This window comes from Strongylocentrotus purpuratus, unplaced genomic scaffold (assembly GCF_000002235.5).
Source record: "Strongylocentrotus purpuratus isolate Spur 01 unplaced genomic scaffold, Spur_5.0 spur5_scaffold_19, whole genome shotgun sequence".
Lineage (NCBI taxonomy): Eukaryota > Metazoa > Echinodermata > Echinoidea > Camarodonta > Strongylocentrotidae > Strongylocentrotus > Strongylocentrotus purpuratus.
The window spans coordinates 24,923,015-24,941,931 of NW_022145604.1; positions in this window are offsets into that span (position 1 = coordinate 24,923,015).

The window sequence follows — 18,917 nt, forward strand, 5'->3', positions numbered from 1 at the left end:
TTGAAGGGGCATATTAGAAATGAGTGCGAAGATTGTGGCAAGCTAGAGACCAAGCGCAACTTTATAGATCATGTATCAGAATAGAAAGTAATCATAAAATAGTGAGTGTCTTGTTGTCATCTTCGATCGTTGAATTTGAGTTGCTTTGTATTTTGAGTGGGGCTAAACATAGGCAGTGGAATGAAAATATGTGTTTATTTCATTTTAAGGCAGCTCCATAAGCTATGGTTAGTTGCACATAATATATCCTTACAAGTGGCAAAGAAGAAAATCTGCCAATTAAAGCCCCATGGTAATACTAATTAGTAATATTATCAGGTTTTATCAAGTCAATGAAAAAGTATAATTTATATTAATATTTATAAGCTGCATGTTTTGACGTTCCTACAAATGTATCTGAGGCTGCTTTTAAGCCGATCTTGAAATTGCAACTAAATGAGTGCGAAGACTGAGGAGAGACGCTTACAAATGCTTTAGTGATCATGTGTAATACATGTAGATAGAACATAGCTAGTATCTTGTTGTCATCTTCTATCTTAAAATTTCAGTTGCCTTTTGAGTGTGGCTACTATCAGGTCATGCGGAATGAACTTTCCCTGACCTTCAGAGCTGATCTTGAAGGGGCATATTAGAAATGAGTGCGAAGATTGTGGCAAGCTAGAGACCAAGCGCAACTTTATAGATCATGTATCAGAATAGAAAGTAATCATAAAATAGTGAGTGTCTTGTTGTCATCTTCGATCGTTGAATTTGAGTTGCTTTGTATTTTGAGTGGGGCTAAACATAGGCAGTGGAATGAAAATATGTGTTTATTTCATTTTAAGGCAGCTCCATAAGCTATGGTTAGTTGCACATAATATATCCTTACAAGTGGCAAAGAAGAAAATCTGCCAATTAAAGCCCCATGGTAATACTAATTAGTAATATTATCAGGTTTTATCAAGTCAATGAAAAAGTATAATTTATATTAATATTTATAAGCTGCATGTTTTGACGTTCCTACAAATGTATCTGAGGCTGCTTTTAAGCCGATCTTGAAATTGCAACTAAATGAGTGCGAAGACTGAGGAGAGACGCTTACAAATGCTTTAGTGATCATGTGTAATACATGTAGATAGAACATAATTATGTGTTCTAGTATCTTGTTGTCATCTTCTATCTTAAAATTTCAGTTGCCTTTTGAGTGTGGCTACTATCAGGTCATGCGGAATGAACTTTCCCTGACCTTCAGAGCTGATCTTGAAGGGGCATATTAGAAATGAGTGCGAAGATTGTGGCAAGCTAGAGACCAAGCGCAACTTTATAGATCATGTATCAGAATAGAAAGTAATCATAAAATAGTGAGTGTCTTGTTGTCATCTTCGATCTTTGAATTTGAGTTGCTTTGTATTTTGAGTGGGGCTAAACATAGGCAGTGGAATGAAAATATGTGTTTATTTCATTTTAAGGCAGCTCCATAAGCTATGGTTACTTTTGCACAGAATTCCTAACACGTGGCAGTGGATGTGTGTATTGATAAGAAAAGAAAATCTGCCAATTAAAGCTCATGATAATATTTACTTATTTGTCAAATAATCATTAGGTTTTATCAAATCACTGAAAAAGTATGTGTACCATACTCCATTTTTTTAAAACTAATTTTTAAGCTGCATATATATGTTTTGACGTTCCTACAAATGCATCAAAGCTGATTTTGAAATTGCAATTAAATAAGTGCGAAAACTGGAGTGAGACGCTTACAAATGCTTTATTGATCACATACAAGTAATAGATAGAATATAATTATGTGATATTAAGTATCTTGTTGTCATCTTTTATCTTAAAATTTCAGTTGCCTTTTGAGTGTGGCTACTATCAGGTCATGCGGAATGAACTTGCCCTGACCTTCAGAGCTGATCTTGAAGGGGCATATTAGAAATGAGTGCGAAGATTGTGGCAAGCTAGAGACCAAGCGCAACTTTATAGATCATGTATCAGAATAGAAAGTAATCATAAAATAGTGAGTGTCTTGTTGTCATCTTCGATCTTTGAATTTGAGTTGCTTTGTATTTTGAGTGGGGCTAAACATAGGCAGTGGAATGAAAATATGTGTTTATTACATTTTAAGGTGGCTCCATCAGCTATGGTTACTTTTGCACCGAATTCCTAACACGTGGCAGTGGATGTGTGTTGATAAGAAAAGAAAATCTGCCAATTAAAGCTCATGATAATATTTACTAATTTGTCAAATAATCATTAGGTTTTATCAAATCACTGAAAAAGTATGTGTACCATACTCCATTTTTTTAAAACTAATTTTTAAGCTGCATATATATGTTTTGACGTTCCTACAAATGCATCAAAGCTGATTTTGAAATTGCAATTAAATAAGTGCGAAAACTGGAGTGAGACGCTTACAAATGCTTTATTGATCACATACAAGTAATAGATAGAATATAATTATGTGATATTAAGTATCTTGTTGTCATCTTTTATCTTAAAATTTCAGTTGCCTTTTGAGTGTGGCTACTATCAGGTCATGCGGAATGAACTTTCCCTGACCTTCAGAGCTGATCTTGAAGGGGCATATTAGAAATGAGTGCGAAGATTGTGGCAAGCTAGAGACCAAGCGCAACTTTATAGATCATGTATCAGAATAGAAAGTAATCATAAAATAGTGAGTGTCTTGTTGTCATCTTCGATCTTTGAATTTGAGTTGCTTTGTATTTTGAGTGGGGCTAAACATAGGCAGTGGAATGAAAATATGTGTTTATTTCATTTTAAGGCAGCTCCATAAGCTATGGTTACTTTTGCACCGAATTCCTAACACGTGGCAGTGGATGTGTGTTGATAAGAAAGAAAATCTGCCAATTAAAGCTCATGATAATATTTACTAATTTGTCAAATAATCATTAGGTTTTATCAAATCACTGAAAAAGTATGTGTATACTCCATTTTTTTAAAACTAATTTTTAAGCTGCATATATATGTTTTGACGTTCCTACAAATGCATCAAAGCTGATTTTGAAATTGCAATTAAATAAGTGCGAAAACTGGAGTGAGACGCTTACAAATGCTTTATTGATCACATACAAGTAATAGATAGAATATAATTATGTGATATTAAGTATCTTGTTGTCATCTTCTATCTTAAAATTTCAGTTGCCTTTTGAGTGTGGCTACTATCAGGTCATGCGGAATGAACTTTCCCTGACCTTCAGAGCTGATCTTGAAGGGGCATATTAGAAATGAGTGCGAAGATTGTGGCAAGCTAGAGACCAAGCGCAACTTTATAGATCATGTATCAGAATAGAAAGTAATCATAAAATAGTGAGTGTCTTGTTGTCATCTTCGATCTTTGAATTTGAGTTGCTTTGTATTTTGAGTGGGGCTAAACATAGGCAGTGGAATGAAAATATGTGTTTATTACATTTTAAGGTGGCTCCATCAGCTATGGTTACTTTTGCACCGAATTCCTAACACGTGGCAGTGGATGTGTGTTGATAAGAAAAGAAAATCTGCCAATTAAAGCTCATGATAATATTTACTAATTTGTCAAATAATCATTAGGTTTTATCAAATCACTGAAAAAGTATGTGTACCATACTCCATTTTTTTAAAACTAATTTTTAAGCTGCATATATATGTTTTGACGTTCCTACAAATGCATCAAAGCTGATTTTGAAATTGCAATTAAATAAGTGCGAAAACTGGAGTGAGACGCTTACAAATGCTTTATTGATCACATACAAGTAATAGATAGAATATAATTATGTGATATTAAGTATCTTGTTGTCATCTTCTATCTTAAAATTTCAGTTGCCTTTTGAGTGTGGCTACTATCAGGTCATGCGGAATGAACTTTCCCTGACCTTCAGAGCTGATCTTGAAGGGGCATATTAGAAATGAGTGCGAAGATTGTGGCAAGCTAGAGACCAAGCGCAACTTTATAGATCATGTATCAGAATAGAAAGTAATCATAAAATAGTGAGTGTCTTGTTGTCATCTTCGATCGTTGAATTTGAGTTGCTTTGTATTTTGAGTGGGGCTAAACATAGGCAGTGGAATGAAAATATGTGTTTATTTCATTTTAAGGCAGCTCCATAAGCTATGGTTAGTTGCACATAATATATCCTTACAAGTGGCAAAGAAGAAAATCTGCCAATTAAAGCCCCATGGTAATACTAATTAGTAATATTATCAGGTTTTATCAAGTCAATGAAAAAGTATAATTTATATTAATATTTATAAGCTGCATGTTTTGACGTTCCTACAAATGTATCTGAGGCTGCTTTTAAGCCGATCTTGAAATTGCAACTAAATGAGTGCGAAGACTGAGGAGAGACGCTTACAAATGCTTTAGTGATCATGTGTAATACATGTAGATAGAACATAGCTAGTATCTTGTTGTCATCTTCTATCTTAAAATTTCAGTTGCCTTTTGAGTGTGGCTACTATCAGGTCATGCGGAATGAACTTTCCCTGACCTTCAGAGCTGATCTTGAAGGGGCATATTAGAAATGAGTGCGAAGATTGTGGCAAGCTAGAGACCAAGCGCAACTTTATAGATCATGTATCAGAATAGAAAGTAATCATAAAATAGTGAGTGTCTTGTTGTCATCTTCGATCGTTGAATTTGAGTTGCTTTGTATTTTGAGTGGGGCTAAACATAGGCAGTGGAATGAAAATATGTGTTTATTTCATTTTAAGGCAGCTCCATAAGCTATGGTTAGTTGCACATAATATATCCTTACAAGTGGCAAAGAAGAAAATCTGCCAATTAAAGCCCCATGGTAATACTAATTAGTAATATTATCAGGTTTTATCAAGTCAATGAAAAAGTAAAATTTATATTAATATTTATAAGCTGCATGTTTTGACGTTCCTACAAATGTATCTGAGGCTGCTTTTAAGCCGATCTTGAAATTGCAACTAAATGAGTGCGAAGACTGAGGAGAGACGCTTACAAATGCTTTAGTGATCATGTGTAATACATGTAGATAGAACATAATTATGTGTTCTAGTATCTTGTTGTCATCTTCTATCTTAAAATTTCAGTTGCCTTTTGAGTGTGGCTACTATCAGGTCATGCGGAATGAACTTTCCCTGACCTTCAGAGCTGATCTTGAAGGGGCATATTAGAAATGAGTGCGAAGATTGTGGCAAGCTAGAGACCAAGCGCAACTTTATAGATCATGTATCAGAATAGAAAGTAATCATAAAATAGTGAGTGTCTTGTTGTCATCTTCGATCTTTGAATTTGAGTTGCTTTGTATTTTGAGTGGGGCTAAACATAGGCAGTGGAATGAAAATATGTGTTTATTTCATTTTAAGGCAGCTCCATAAGCTATGGTTACTTTTGCACAGAATTCCTAACACGTGGCAGTGGATGTGTGTATTGATAAGAAAAGAAAATCTGCCAATTAAAGCTCATGATAATATTTACTTATTTGTCAAATAATCATTAGGTTTTATCAAATCACTGAAAAAGTATGTGTACCATACTCCATTTTTTTAAAACTAATTTTTAAGCTGCATATATATGTTTTGACGTTCCTACAAATGCATCAAAGCTGATTTTGAAATTGCAATTAAATAAGTGCGAAAACTGGAGTGAGACGCTTACAAATGCTTTATTGATCACATACAAGTAATAGATAGAATATAATTATGTGATATTAAGTATCTTGTTGTCATCTTTTATCTTAAAATTTCAGTTGCCTTTTGAGTGTGGCTACTATCAGGTCATGCGGAATGAACTTTCCCTGACCTTCAGAGCTGATCTTGAAGGGGCATATTAGAAATGAGTGCGAAGATTGTGGCAAGCTAGAGACCAAGCGCAACTTTATAGATCATGTATCAGAATAGAAAGTAATCATAAAATAGTGAGTGTCTTGTTGTCATCTTCGATCTTTGAATTTGAGTTGCTTTGTATTTTGAGTGGGGCTAAACATAGGCAGTGGAATGAAAATATGTGTTTATTACATTTTAAGGTGGCTCCATCAGCTATGGTTACTTTTGCACCGAATTCCTAACACGTGGCAGTGGATGTGTGTTGATAAGAAAAGAAAATCTGCCAATTAAAGCTCATGATAATATTTACTAATTTGTCAAATAATCATTAGGTTTTATCAAATCACTGAAAAAGTATGTGTACCATACTCCATTTTTTTAAAACTAATTTTTAAGCTGCATATATATGTTTTGACGTTCCTACAAATGCATCAAAGCTGATTTTGAAATTGCAATTAAATAAGTGCGAAAACTGGAGTGAGACGCTTACAAATGCTTTATTGATCACATACAAGTAATAGATAGAATATAATTATGTGATATTAAGTATCTTGTTGTCATCTTCTATCTTAAAATTTCAGTTGCCTTTTGAGTGTGGCTACTATCAGGTCATGCGGAATGAACTTTCCCTGACCTTCAGAGCTGATCTTGAAGGGGCATATTAGAAATGAGTGCGAAGATTGTGGCAAGCTAGAGACCAAGCGCAACTTTATAGATCATGTATCAGAATAGAAAGTAATCATAAAATAGTGAGTGTCTTGTTGTCATCTTCGATCTTTGAATTTGAGTTGCTTTGTATTTTGAGTGGGGCTAAACATAGGCAGTGGAATGAAAATATGTGTTTATTACATTTTAAGGTGGCTCCATCAGCTATGGTTACTTTTGCACAGAATTCCTTACACGTGGCAGTGGATGTGTGTATTGATTAGAAAAGAAAATCTGCCAATTAAAGCCCATGGTAAAATTTACTAATTAGTCAATTAATCATAAGCATATACATGTACATGTAATTATGTGATAGTATTAAGTATCTTGTTGTCATCTTCTATCTTAAAATTTCAGTTGCCTTTTGAGTGTGGCTAATATCAGGTCATAAGGAATGAACTTTCCCTGACCTTCAGAGCTGATCTTGAAGGACATTATCTGAAATGAGTGCAAAGAGACCCAACTTCCCAAGTGCAGCTTTATTGATCATGTATCAGAATAGAAAGTAATCATGCAATAGTGAGTGTCTTGTCAGCTATCTTTGAGTTGCTTTTTTGAGTGGGGCTAATTCCAGGTCCTGTAGAAAATCACACCATTATGATTTGTTGTTAAATGAGAATTAAACAGATTTTCTGTTTTCCAAATATTATATTTAAATTTAAATTTAAAGTGTCAAAAGTGCCACCTATTTCACAGTATTAGGGATCCTTAAGGTGTGTTTCTAGATCCTACCTTGAGCATCAATGCACTGGCAGTCAGATGACTAGGAAGCTTCCTTATGTGAACATTGTGTAACGTTTATAGTCAAATGGAGACTTTAGGCTAACTTTATTAGGCTTACCAGTTGATCACCGCTATGTATACCGGTAATGTTTTGCATATCAACTTGGGACTTAGGAGCCAACTGTGATCAGGTCCTCAGTTTGCTAGGACCAGATGATAAGAACACGTTCATATGTGTAAATTGTGTAAACTAAAGTTTGCAAGTCAAATACTTTAGGCCAATGTTTGCTCTGTTTCCAGGTAAACTTATATGCCATGATAGGCCAATGTGTAATGTTTTGCATATCAATTATTGACTTATGGGCAATTATAATCAGGTCCACAGTTGGCTTGGGTCAGATGACCAGGAAGCATCCTCACGTGTAAATTGTGTAAACTGAAGTTTGTAGGTCAAATGGGGACTTTTGGCCAACTTTACTTGGCTCATCAGTTGATCAGGGCATGATGACTCGTCAAAGGACCGCTATGTATAATGCAGGGCTTTTCAACCTGCGGCCCTCGGGACCATTTTGTGCAGCCCGCGAGACCTTCATGACAAAATAGTTTTAAAGCTATCAATCAATAATATGCAAATTTCATGTTCATTAAATCGACATCCATGTATTTTTGGTATTTGCAATACTACTCGTATGCATGCCCCCTTTTTATGACAGAAAATGGCAAAAAATACATTTGGCTTGAAAATAAGTTGCACAAAGATATTTCCCCTTGAACCTGGTTCACACGATTGCAGCCCGCGGTTGTTGAAAAGCCCTGGTATAATGTTTTGCATATCAACTTGGGCCTTACTAGCCAACTGTGATGAGGTCCTCAGTTTGCTAGGACCAGATGATGAGGAAGCATCAACATGTGTTAATTGTGTACTAAAGTTTGCAGGTCAAATGGGGACTTGGCCAACCAACTTTGCTAGGTTCCCCAGTAGAGTTATTATTATATAGGCCATGATTGGCAAATCATACTGTTTTGCATATCAAGTGGTGACTTATGGGCAATTTTAATCAGGTCCTCAGTTGGCTTGGGTCAGATGACCAGGAAGCATCCTCACGTGTACATTGTGTAAACTGAAGTTTGCATGTCAAATGGAGACTTTTGACCAACTTTACTGTTGCTAAGCAAAACATTAAATACAAATATATTACTTAGTGGTCCTTTGACGAGTCATCATGGTCCTGATGAACTGGTGAGCTGAGTAAAGTTGGCCTAAAGTTCCCATTTTACCTGTAAACTTTAGTTTACACAATGTACACATTAGTGCCCTGCGGGGCAAGACTTTCTTCTACCCCGACCCGGCACTACCCCAGTTTCATCAGCCCCGACCCGTAATTTTTCACCCTACCCAGAAAGTTTTTTTCTTGGACCAGACCGGACTGGACCGGGCATTTTTGCAGGGGTGTGATTTCTCTGGTTTTCTGGATTTTGAAATTTGATTTTTGTTTTTGTGGATTTTGTTGGTGTTGATTTTTTAATTTCTTTCTCTTAAAAGTGTTTAAAGCCTCTCCAAATGTCTAGTAAAATCCATAAAAGGGGTGGGGTTACCCCTTTCCTGGACCCCGGCGGTGAGGATGCTCGCTTCGCTCTATATTTGGATCTTCCTGGATTTTTTTCCAACCCTCAATCACACCCCTGATTTTTGTCACGGCCCGTAAACGTATGTCTATTTTGAAAATTATGCGTAAAATCACAATTTACATTCTGTAATAGGCAGTTTTTATTCTGAAATAAGCATATTCAACAAAAAAATAAATTACAACAATTTCAACGGAATACATCCATTGTGAAATGCTGATGGTTTTTATTTAGTTTTGGGGTGGTTATATTGAGTTTGGACTAATTTTGTTTAAAAATCAAAATTTACCCGAATGCAAATTCAACCCGCCCATGGACTGCCCCGAAAATGTTTGCCCCGACCCGGACAGGACTGTAAATTTGACTAAAAATCCTTACCCGACTTGGGTTTTGGTCCAGGTCGGTCCGGGGACATTCGGGGTTTCTGGGTGTTTCGTATGGCTCTAGTACACGATGCTTCCTCAACATCTGGTCCTAGCCAACTGAGGTTCTCATCACCCCAGAATCCACAGTGATATTTATTTTCTATTTTCTTGTTGCAGATACTTCCTGTAACTTGTTCGAAATCATGGTAAGTTTGTTTTTGTATTCATTGAACATTTGTTTGAAAATAATTACCATATGAATTGAAAAACAATTTGCAGGGACATGCTATAACTCAAGTCTGCTATGTACAATCATGGGGTGAGGCTACATGCTCTTGAGATGCATTCCTTAAGGGAGCATTTATGATAAATGGGATTTTGTACACTGCTTGTTTTGAAATTAAAGGCCAAAAGTGATTTCTGCATAATTTTGTCAATCATTTGTGACTCGACACAGTCAAATGAGGTGGATGTCGGCATAATTTAATCATTTTGAATTATAACAACATGTTATTTTGATTTAATGTGTTTATATCATGTGAAATGAATATATGCCAAATTTGACTTGCATCTCCAATTCCTTTCCCGAGAATTACAACTTTTCTTTCATTTTTCTATTTATCGGAGTCGACACCAATTAATTACAAGGGTGCTGAATTCTGCACCATCTGTTGTAATCCTTGACCATTAAAAGATGTACGCTTTTAAAAATGATCGTTTAGGTATTTAAAAGTGTTAAAGCGACTACGACGTGAAAATGTCAATTAGCCTCATCCCCAGTGTGCTTTTACCAAAATGTGGATTTTCTTCATTTTCCAGGGGGGGTTGTCATGTTTGTGCTTTTTTTTCTTCATAGATTTTTGAATTTCATCACATTTTGAGTGTAATCAGTGGATAAACCCAAGATAAAAATATGAAGATATTGTCAAATGCCCCTTTAACTCTCAAGAGCACATAACTTTGAATTTCCAATTCAAGGCATTCCAGAAAAGCAATCTGAAATTTATCATAACTCTGGAAAGGAATGTAATAAATTAATGATTTTGGTATCAAAATGATCCTAGACTTGTGGAGAATGCATTACAGGTATTAACAAAATCTGAAGTTGGTCAACGCACATCATCATCAGCCTCATTTACCCGCGTTGGGTCACATTTATTATTCTAGAAAATATTTTTGAATAACATGCTCCCTTAAAGATAAAGTTGAGTTCTGGTCATGTGATTGCATTGTGAAAGAAACGGTGTGGAATCTATCAGAAAAGGTTGATCATCTAGTATATAAGTATTCGTGTGTATTGCAAGGTTCTGGAATCATCAAAATGATGAGACATTTGGCCAAAGCTTGGCAAAGTTACAATCACTGTACACAGAATGATGTATATGGGACTACACGAGCACATGGCGAAAAAAACCTACCCCCCGATTTTTACGTATTTTATGTCATATTTAGAATATGAAGGCATTTGAAGAGCCATGCTTTTCAGGGAACATGTTTAATCTGATGTTCTTCCACAATGATAACGCTCACAAATTATATTTTACCTCTTCCCAGAACTCAACCTTCTCTTTAAGGAAATGCTCTACCCTATTGGTCATTCAGTCACAAACAAAATATGATAAGCATGGTCTAGTGTGAAGGTTTAATGACAACTAAGTGTGTATTCCTTTTGTTTACACCAATCCGGCCAAGCCATTATTACTGTGGTGTCCCCGCTGTCAAACTGCTGTGTCCCGAGAGAGGGGGTTCATATCCTTTCATGGGATTGATGCATACATAATACAACACAATTGATCTATTGCAATGTGCAATCACGTATTAATTTGCAGAATCAAAATGTACCGTGCTGATTCAGTTGTGGTTCCGTCAACAGAGGGCCAAATACAGTAAACGCTCGACGGGTTGGTGTATAGAATGCATAACATGCACTTCAAACATCTGCTTTATTATTTTTAATTATAGGTATTGAAATGTATAGAGCATTTCATGACTGACCAACATTTTAATGCTCTTCACTTTAATTATTTTAAGAACCATATGACTTGCAAAAGTATAACTGTAATATTTAAATTTGTTGTCACCGCCCTTTAAATCTTTCACAGAAAGTTTCACTGAAACTATAAGTACTGTTAGGCTTTGACGAACGACCATATGCTTTGGGTAGTTTAGTCCGTTACCTTAAGCTTTCTGTTTATTTGATAAACTTATACTGACTGGTGATGAAACATTGCCATTTTGATCTCCTGCTGTATTACTGAGAAATTGCTTTCAAAAAGCTGATTAAATATGATTCAGTTTCATTAGAGTTCTGCTGTCCCATCACTTTGGATGTTACTAAATACTGTACTAACCCCATTATAGTCCCACCTAAATTTACACTGGAATGAACTTGAATTTAGAGGGTGGGATCAAAATCCCATTTTGATCCTAACAAAAAAAAACACAAGCATCAAAATGTCAGCCTTTTCTGACGTAAATGAATTCCAGATATTTTCAAGTGTCAAATGAGGTGTGTGATTAACAAAGATCTGCAAATGAACTGAAGCATAATCACAAGAGAAACTACCAAAACAGTAATAATAGCAAAAACTGCTTGTAACTAGAATTGTCTTCCAGCAAAGAGCTTCTAAGGTGGGATTATAATTGAACATGGGTCTACTCAGGTCAGTATGGCAATAGTCCATAGAATAGATGAAGTCCAGGCAATATCAGCATTACATCTGTGAGAAATTTCTGAAACTTTTGCATGTTGAAAGTACATGTAGGTGTACATGTAGATCATATCGAAGATCTCTATCTTGGTTGCAGTTAATCTTGACTTGAATCAATACCTCATCAAATCATTGACTTGCATGTATTATACAGGAACGATCAAGAAGGCGGGTTTCCCCAGAGCAAGTGGCAAAGAAGTGGTGTCAAATATCACAGGATCAGTCAGGGTTTCAGAAGAAATACATCAACCAATACATTGGTATTTTTTTATCACTGGCATTGTCCCTTTAATGCCATTTTCATCTTCATCTATATTTTGGTTTGTTAATTTCCTAAAACTTCATATATGTTTTGGTTTGGTTCCAAAACTTCGTTATTTTGGTTTGTTTCCTAATTTCTTCGTGTTTTTTGGAAGTTCTCTGAATCTTCATTGATGCGTTGTTTTTTTAGGCAAAAAAAAAAGAGGTTCGTCTCAAGTTCCACAGGTTCAAAACCCAAAGCGCTATGCATTTTTGTTTGTTTTTTGGTTTAGTCTAAAAAAGTTATGCGGGAGTGTCGTGGTCGAGTGGTTTAAGGCGCTTGACTGGAGATGCACTAATATCCTTTGGCAAGATATTAACCTGCACTTGCTACTCTCCACCCAGGTGTTAAATGGGTACCCAGCAGTAGGATGCGGCCGTCATTGTTTGTCAAACAGTTTTTTGAGCATCAAGTAACGCCTGGCTGGAATGCTCCCCAGGGAGTGGAGATCGTGCACAGTGTGTGCGGGCAAGCACTGAATCCTATGACCGGGCTAATAGTATATTTGTAAAGCGCTTAGAGACATTTGTATTTAAGCGCTATATAAAAGCTTAATATTATTATTATTATGCGCTCGTGGAAATTCCTTTTTTTATTGCATTTTTAGCCCACTTTTTTTTCTATTTTTTTGCTGCTTTGTGGCCATATTTTTATTTTTGCATATCAACTGGGGACTTAAGAGCCAACTGTGATCAGGTCCTCAGTTTGCTAGGACCAGATGATAAAGACGCAGTCATATGTGTAAATTGTGTAAACTAAAGTTTGCAAGTCAAATAGAGACTTTAGGCCAAGGTTTGCTCTGTTTCCAGGTAAACTTATATGCCATGATAGGCCAATGTGTAATGTTTTGCATATCAATTATTGACTTATGGGCAATTTTAATCAGGTCCACAGTTGGCTTGGGTCAGATCATGGACCTATTACGGATGGACATTCAACGTGATTCTTTCTTTGATCCAATGATAGTCACCGCCTTCTGATTATGTGCATCTTAATGAGAACATTCGGCTGTTTTAACAATAACGACTGCGTAAGCATTTTCGGGCATTGACAAAGGAGCAGTTTCCCTCTCTTGGGTTTTGTTTGGATGGTGTGCTCTGTAAGAGTATGTCTTCAATAAAAACATCCCCAATGGGGAGCAGCAAAGTTGAAAAGCAGACGATTTTGGTGATATGAAATGTATTATTACTGATCTTGATTCTGTCCCGGCTTTTTGGCGGCGACCATGATGAGATCAAAGTGAAGAAACATTTACGGAATGTTATTGAGACGACATTGACGTAGACAATCACAATGAATTTGTTAAGAAAACGATGAATGTCCATCCGTAATAGGTCCATGGTCAGATGACCAGGATCGACGCATCCTCATGTGTACATTGTGTAAACTGAAGTTTGTAGGTCAAATGGGGACTTTTGGCCAACTTTACTTAGATCTGTGTTTTGGTTTGTTTCCTTATATCAATGCTTTGGTTTGTTTACTGACATCCATGTTTTGGTTTGTTTCCTTATATCCATAATTTGTTTCCTTATTTCCATAGTTTGTTTCCTTATATCCATAGTTTGTTTCCTTACATCCATGTTTTAGTTTGTTTACTGACATCCATGTTTTGGTTTGTTTACTGACATCCATGTTTTGGTTTGTTTCCTTATTTCCATAGTTTGTTTCCTTATATCCATAGTTTGTTTCCTTACATCCATGTTTTAGTTTGTTTACTGACATCCATGTTTTGGTTTGTTTACTGACATCCATGTTTTGGTTTGTTTCCTTATTTCCATAGTTTGTTTCCTTATATCCATAGTTTGTTTCCTTACATCCATGTTTTGGTTTGTTTACTGACATCCATGTTTTGGTTTGTTTACTGACATCCATGTTTTGGTTTGTTTCCTTATATCAATGTTTTGGTTTGTTTCCTTACATCCATGTTTTGGTTTGTCCCCCAACACAGACGTGAAGGTTTGCTCCCTTAAATTGATGTTTTAGTTTTGGTTTGTTTTCTTACATTGTTTTGGTTTGTTTCCTGACACATGTATAAGTTTTGCTTCCTTTCATCGATGTGTTGGTTTGTTTCCACCGTCCATGTTTTGGTTTGCTTCCTTACATCTATGTTTAGGTTTGTCCCCTAATGTATACGTTAAGGGTTGTTTTACAATCAGGGTACATCTTTCGGGGGCTAATTCACCCCGAGCCCCCGTGTATTTTTTTCGCTGTTGCTGAAGTCCACAATGTGATCCATAAAAATAATATATGGACTTCCTCAAAAATGGTATTACCATTATGCCAACTTATAGGCCACCAGTAGCACTACCTACAGGTACAAAGATCTGTTTGACATCTTTGATAAATAACAAAAATATGTACCTACTGGTATGTGCATGAATGTTAATATTTGTGTGAATAAAACTCTGTCAAAATCAACATTTAGGTATCACCTACTAGTCCATAATAGAAACTGAAGCACGGTAGTTAATAACTAAAAAACATGAATATATTTGGTTATTTGGTAATGTGCTCCATTGATTTGAAATTTTGTGACGCATTCCGTCAAAAAATGTCCTCTCCGAAATCACTTCAATTAAACTCCAAAATTAAATGAACAAAATGGTTAATGACATTTTGTTTATAAACTCTTATCCAAGTTATATACATTTATGTTAAGCCGCTAGACAAAGTGTTTGAAGAATGTCCTATGCCAACCGTGCTCTTAGAGTGTGCAAGTTGCTGACGTGTCCAGCTTGGCATACCAAAATGCGGTCGGCATAGATGACATTTTGCCCTCTGTAGACCGTGCCCCTTGCCCCATGGGGTCAAGGGGCTATGCGTATGCCAAATACTGTAAAAGGATTTAATTTCATAGGTTGTTTTTTTTTCGCGAATTTAGAAAAAGCAGGATTTGGCGAGAGTTTTAAATTTGCGAATACAGAAAATTTACTGTTAGTTTTAATGTAAATTTTGCGAGGGATTTAATTTCGCGAATTTTATACCCTCACAAAATTAAATCCTTTTACAGTATGAGCTCTGTAGTTTTGCAATTTTTATGCTAGAGGTGGTTATACAAAGAGTCTTCAGAAGGAGGAGAAGATCGAGAAGACTAAACACCCTTCATAGCATAAGATCAGGGTGCAAAATAAGGAGTCTGAAGGGCACACCATTTTAAGGCAGTTATTAAAGGGCGCATCAATTTAGAAGGCAAAAATATTAAAAGTATAGCAAAACAATATGGTAACTTCTGGGGCATCAAGGCAACTGGTAGTGGCACCGACGGCAATTGCCTTTGATGCCTTCGGTTATTTTGCACCCTGCATAAGATCTATGCCGGGTTTCACCCAGGCAAAATAAGGAAGTGTTATTACCTGAATAACTCATATCTGCTCTGCCCCAATCTACCTTTGGATTAAATAAGGATTTCATGTGTTGTCTTCTGCACAGGTTATGGTCTCTTTGCAACCAGAGATTTCTCCAAAGGCGATTTCTTATTGGAATATAGAGGGGTACACAGACCTGATACAGCTGCTGAAACAGATGATGTTGATAACACCTATGTGTTTGAGTACAGACATAATGGGAAAGATATGCTGTAAGTTTTTAAACTAATTTAAAGTAATCTTGTTATTATTATATAGCCAGTTGTTGATTCAACACAATTTCAGCATTGGGAGCTGCCAAGAAGCCAATCTCAACAATCAATGATTTGCATTAAAATGTGTAGCTAATTAGGCAAATATCAACAATCAATGGTTTGCATCAAAATGTGTAGGCAAATGTGGATATATTACACATGAATTTAATGAGTGTGACTCTCCACTTTTGAATAATTGAAAGTTATTTTTCAATGCAAGGAGTAGCAGTTAGAAATCACCAGTGAAATGGAATTCTACATCCTCACAATTTGTTATTGATTATGAAGAACATCACAAATTCACTTGCATAGTGCATATAACTAACCATTGGTTAATTAATGGTTCAAGTTTCGGGTCAAGCAACTGTTTGAATTATGGTATACCATCTAGGTTTTGTGTTGCGATCGGTCAGTGGTTCAAAACCAAGATAGCGTGACCAAATTGACCAGCAATGACACCTTTTGTAATGTGCACTACAACATTGAATAACAAGAAATACTAAGGTCGACTTGTAAAATTTTTGTTGTTTTTTTGTTGACAGAACAACACTTTGTATGAGTTTTTCTTGTATTCAAGAGTAGTAAAACATAATAACCTGTGGTCCAGTGTTTTTACACAGTTTGGGTTTACTTAACTCACAAATGCTACATGTAAATCGAAATCAACTGGTATTAAACAAGGTTTCATTGTGTTTACCTGCTGATTAATGTTCTAAATAAGAGCATGTTAGAATCTGTGAATACCCCTTTAAATAATTTTAAGAAAATCTATCAAAATTTACTTTCTTTCCTTATGTTTTGGTCAAAAGGATCGACGCCACATGCCCTAACTCCTGCCTTGCTCGATATATCAACGACTGCCACAAAAGACCCAACTCCATTATGAAGAAGTTCTCTCTCTCAGGAATGATACATCTCTGCTTGTATACTTTATCCAATATCAAAATTGGAGAAGAAATCAGGTACGACTATGGGATGCTGGATATGCCATGGCGACAGGTACCGGTATGTACCATTTCTTTCTAATTTGTATCTTATACTTAGACACATAGGCTATCCTTCATCTAATTCATCTTCATCTGTACGTAGCGACAGGTTTATACCATTAATTAGAATGGTCCTTATAATAATTGGGCAGTGTTATTATTAATGTCATGTTTAAGGATATTCCCTGAGTTGGACCACCTCTTAATGACATACATGTAGTAGATATGCCCAAGAAAACCTCATTTCCAAAATGTCAGTTATGCATTAGTGTGTGCATTACATTGCTCCATATCCTACAGCGTGTTTTCTCTCGGGTCCAAGAGAAACTCAAACATGGTGATGTTCTGTCGCTATAGAATTGTCAAAATTCTAATTGTCTATATAACTCTAAAAGTCTTGTTTTAGCTCATCCGGCCCAAAGGGCCCGATGAGCTTATGCCATGGCGTGGCGTCCGTCGTCCGTTCGTCCGTCCGTCTACAGTTTTCAAAATGCTTCTTCTTCGTTATTTTTCAACCGATTTTGATTCTGATTGTTTCATATGATAGGGCTAGGACGGGAATTTAAAAATTCGACACAGAATCGTCAAATTCATTATCTATGCTAATTTATGCAAATTGATTCGAAATCACAAAAAATGCTTCTTCTCCTTCATTTCTCGACCGATTTTGATTTGGTTTGCTTTATCTGGTAGAGCTAACTTTGGTACACTAAATTTCTACACAGAATTTTGAAATTGTTCTCCATTAATTAATTATGGTAATTTATGCAAATTTATTCCAAAAATAACAAAAATTGCTTCTCCCTCATTTCTTGACCGATTTTGATTTGGTTTGCCTTATTTGGTAGAGCTAAATTTGGAACACTAAAATTATACACAGAATTTTGAAATTGTTCTCCATTAATTAATTATGGTAATTTATGCAAATTTATTCCAAAAATAACAAAAATTGCTTCTCCTTCATATTTCGACCGATTTTGATTTGGTTTGCTTTATATCGTAGAGCTAACTTTGGTACACTAAACTTCTACACAGAATTTTGAAATTGTTCTCCATTAATATTTATGGTAATTTATGCAAATTTATTCCAAAAATAACAAAAATTGCTTCTTCTCCCTCATTTCTTGACCGATTTTGATTTGGTTTGCCAAATTTATTCCAAAAATAATTTAAAAATCACAAACCCTTCCAGGGCATCAAATTTTTATTTTTTGACCAGTTCAAAAGTGTACCACATAAAATTTATGATATTTGTTGTTGCGAGATGCGGATGAGCGCTACATCATTGACGTTCTGGTTATTGAATTTGCAACGTAATTAGCCAAAAATAATCTATAAACTTTTCACCTGACCCTCCCTGCAAGATATGTGATCAAAGCCCAAATGTCATGAAAAAGGGGAAAATGCGATGTACAATGTGAATTGTGAAACCTTTTTATAAAAACAAAATCTGTTGACACAAAAACCCTGATAGCACAAAGTAAATATCTGGCCGAACCATGTATTTTGTATGCAATTTTAAGTGGATAACACAAAATCCTTATAACACAAACAAAATATTGTGGTCCTACTGATTTTGTGTTAAAGAGGTTCCGCTCCGAGGTTCAGCTGTATCATGTTTACATGTCCTACCTTTGTATGATGCTGAATTATATTTCTTGGATTCTTTAAAAAATCGGTTAAAAAATGAGAAGGTGCAAGCCAAAAACGACTTGCGAGGCCAAGGTGGGATAGGAGAGTACGTTAATTGACCCCGGGCTCAAGTAAATTCTATTTCTGCTCATTTTGATAATTTAAAAATCAATTTAAGATCTTTAGATGCCCTGTCTCATAGATTAGTGGTAAATAAAGGTACCTTGACAGTTAAAAATAAATGTCATGTTTTAGCTCGATTTTGTGTAAAAGAGATTCCACTGTACGACAAAAAATCAGTTTAAATATGTTAAAGGGGGGTGCCAACGTTCAAAGTGTGCAAAACATTATGCAAAGATCATGAAAGTACAATTTTTGGGGAAAGGAAAGAAGTCATAAGTTCCATATCTGACCTCAAATTTGACCAAAAGTGCTGCTCAATAGTTAACAGGAAAGCTACGCAATTTATTGGTCAGA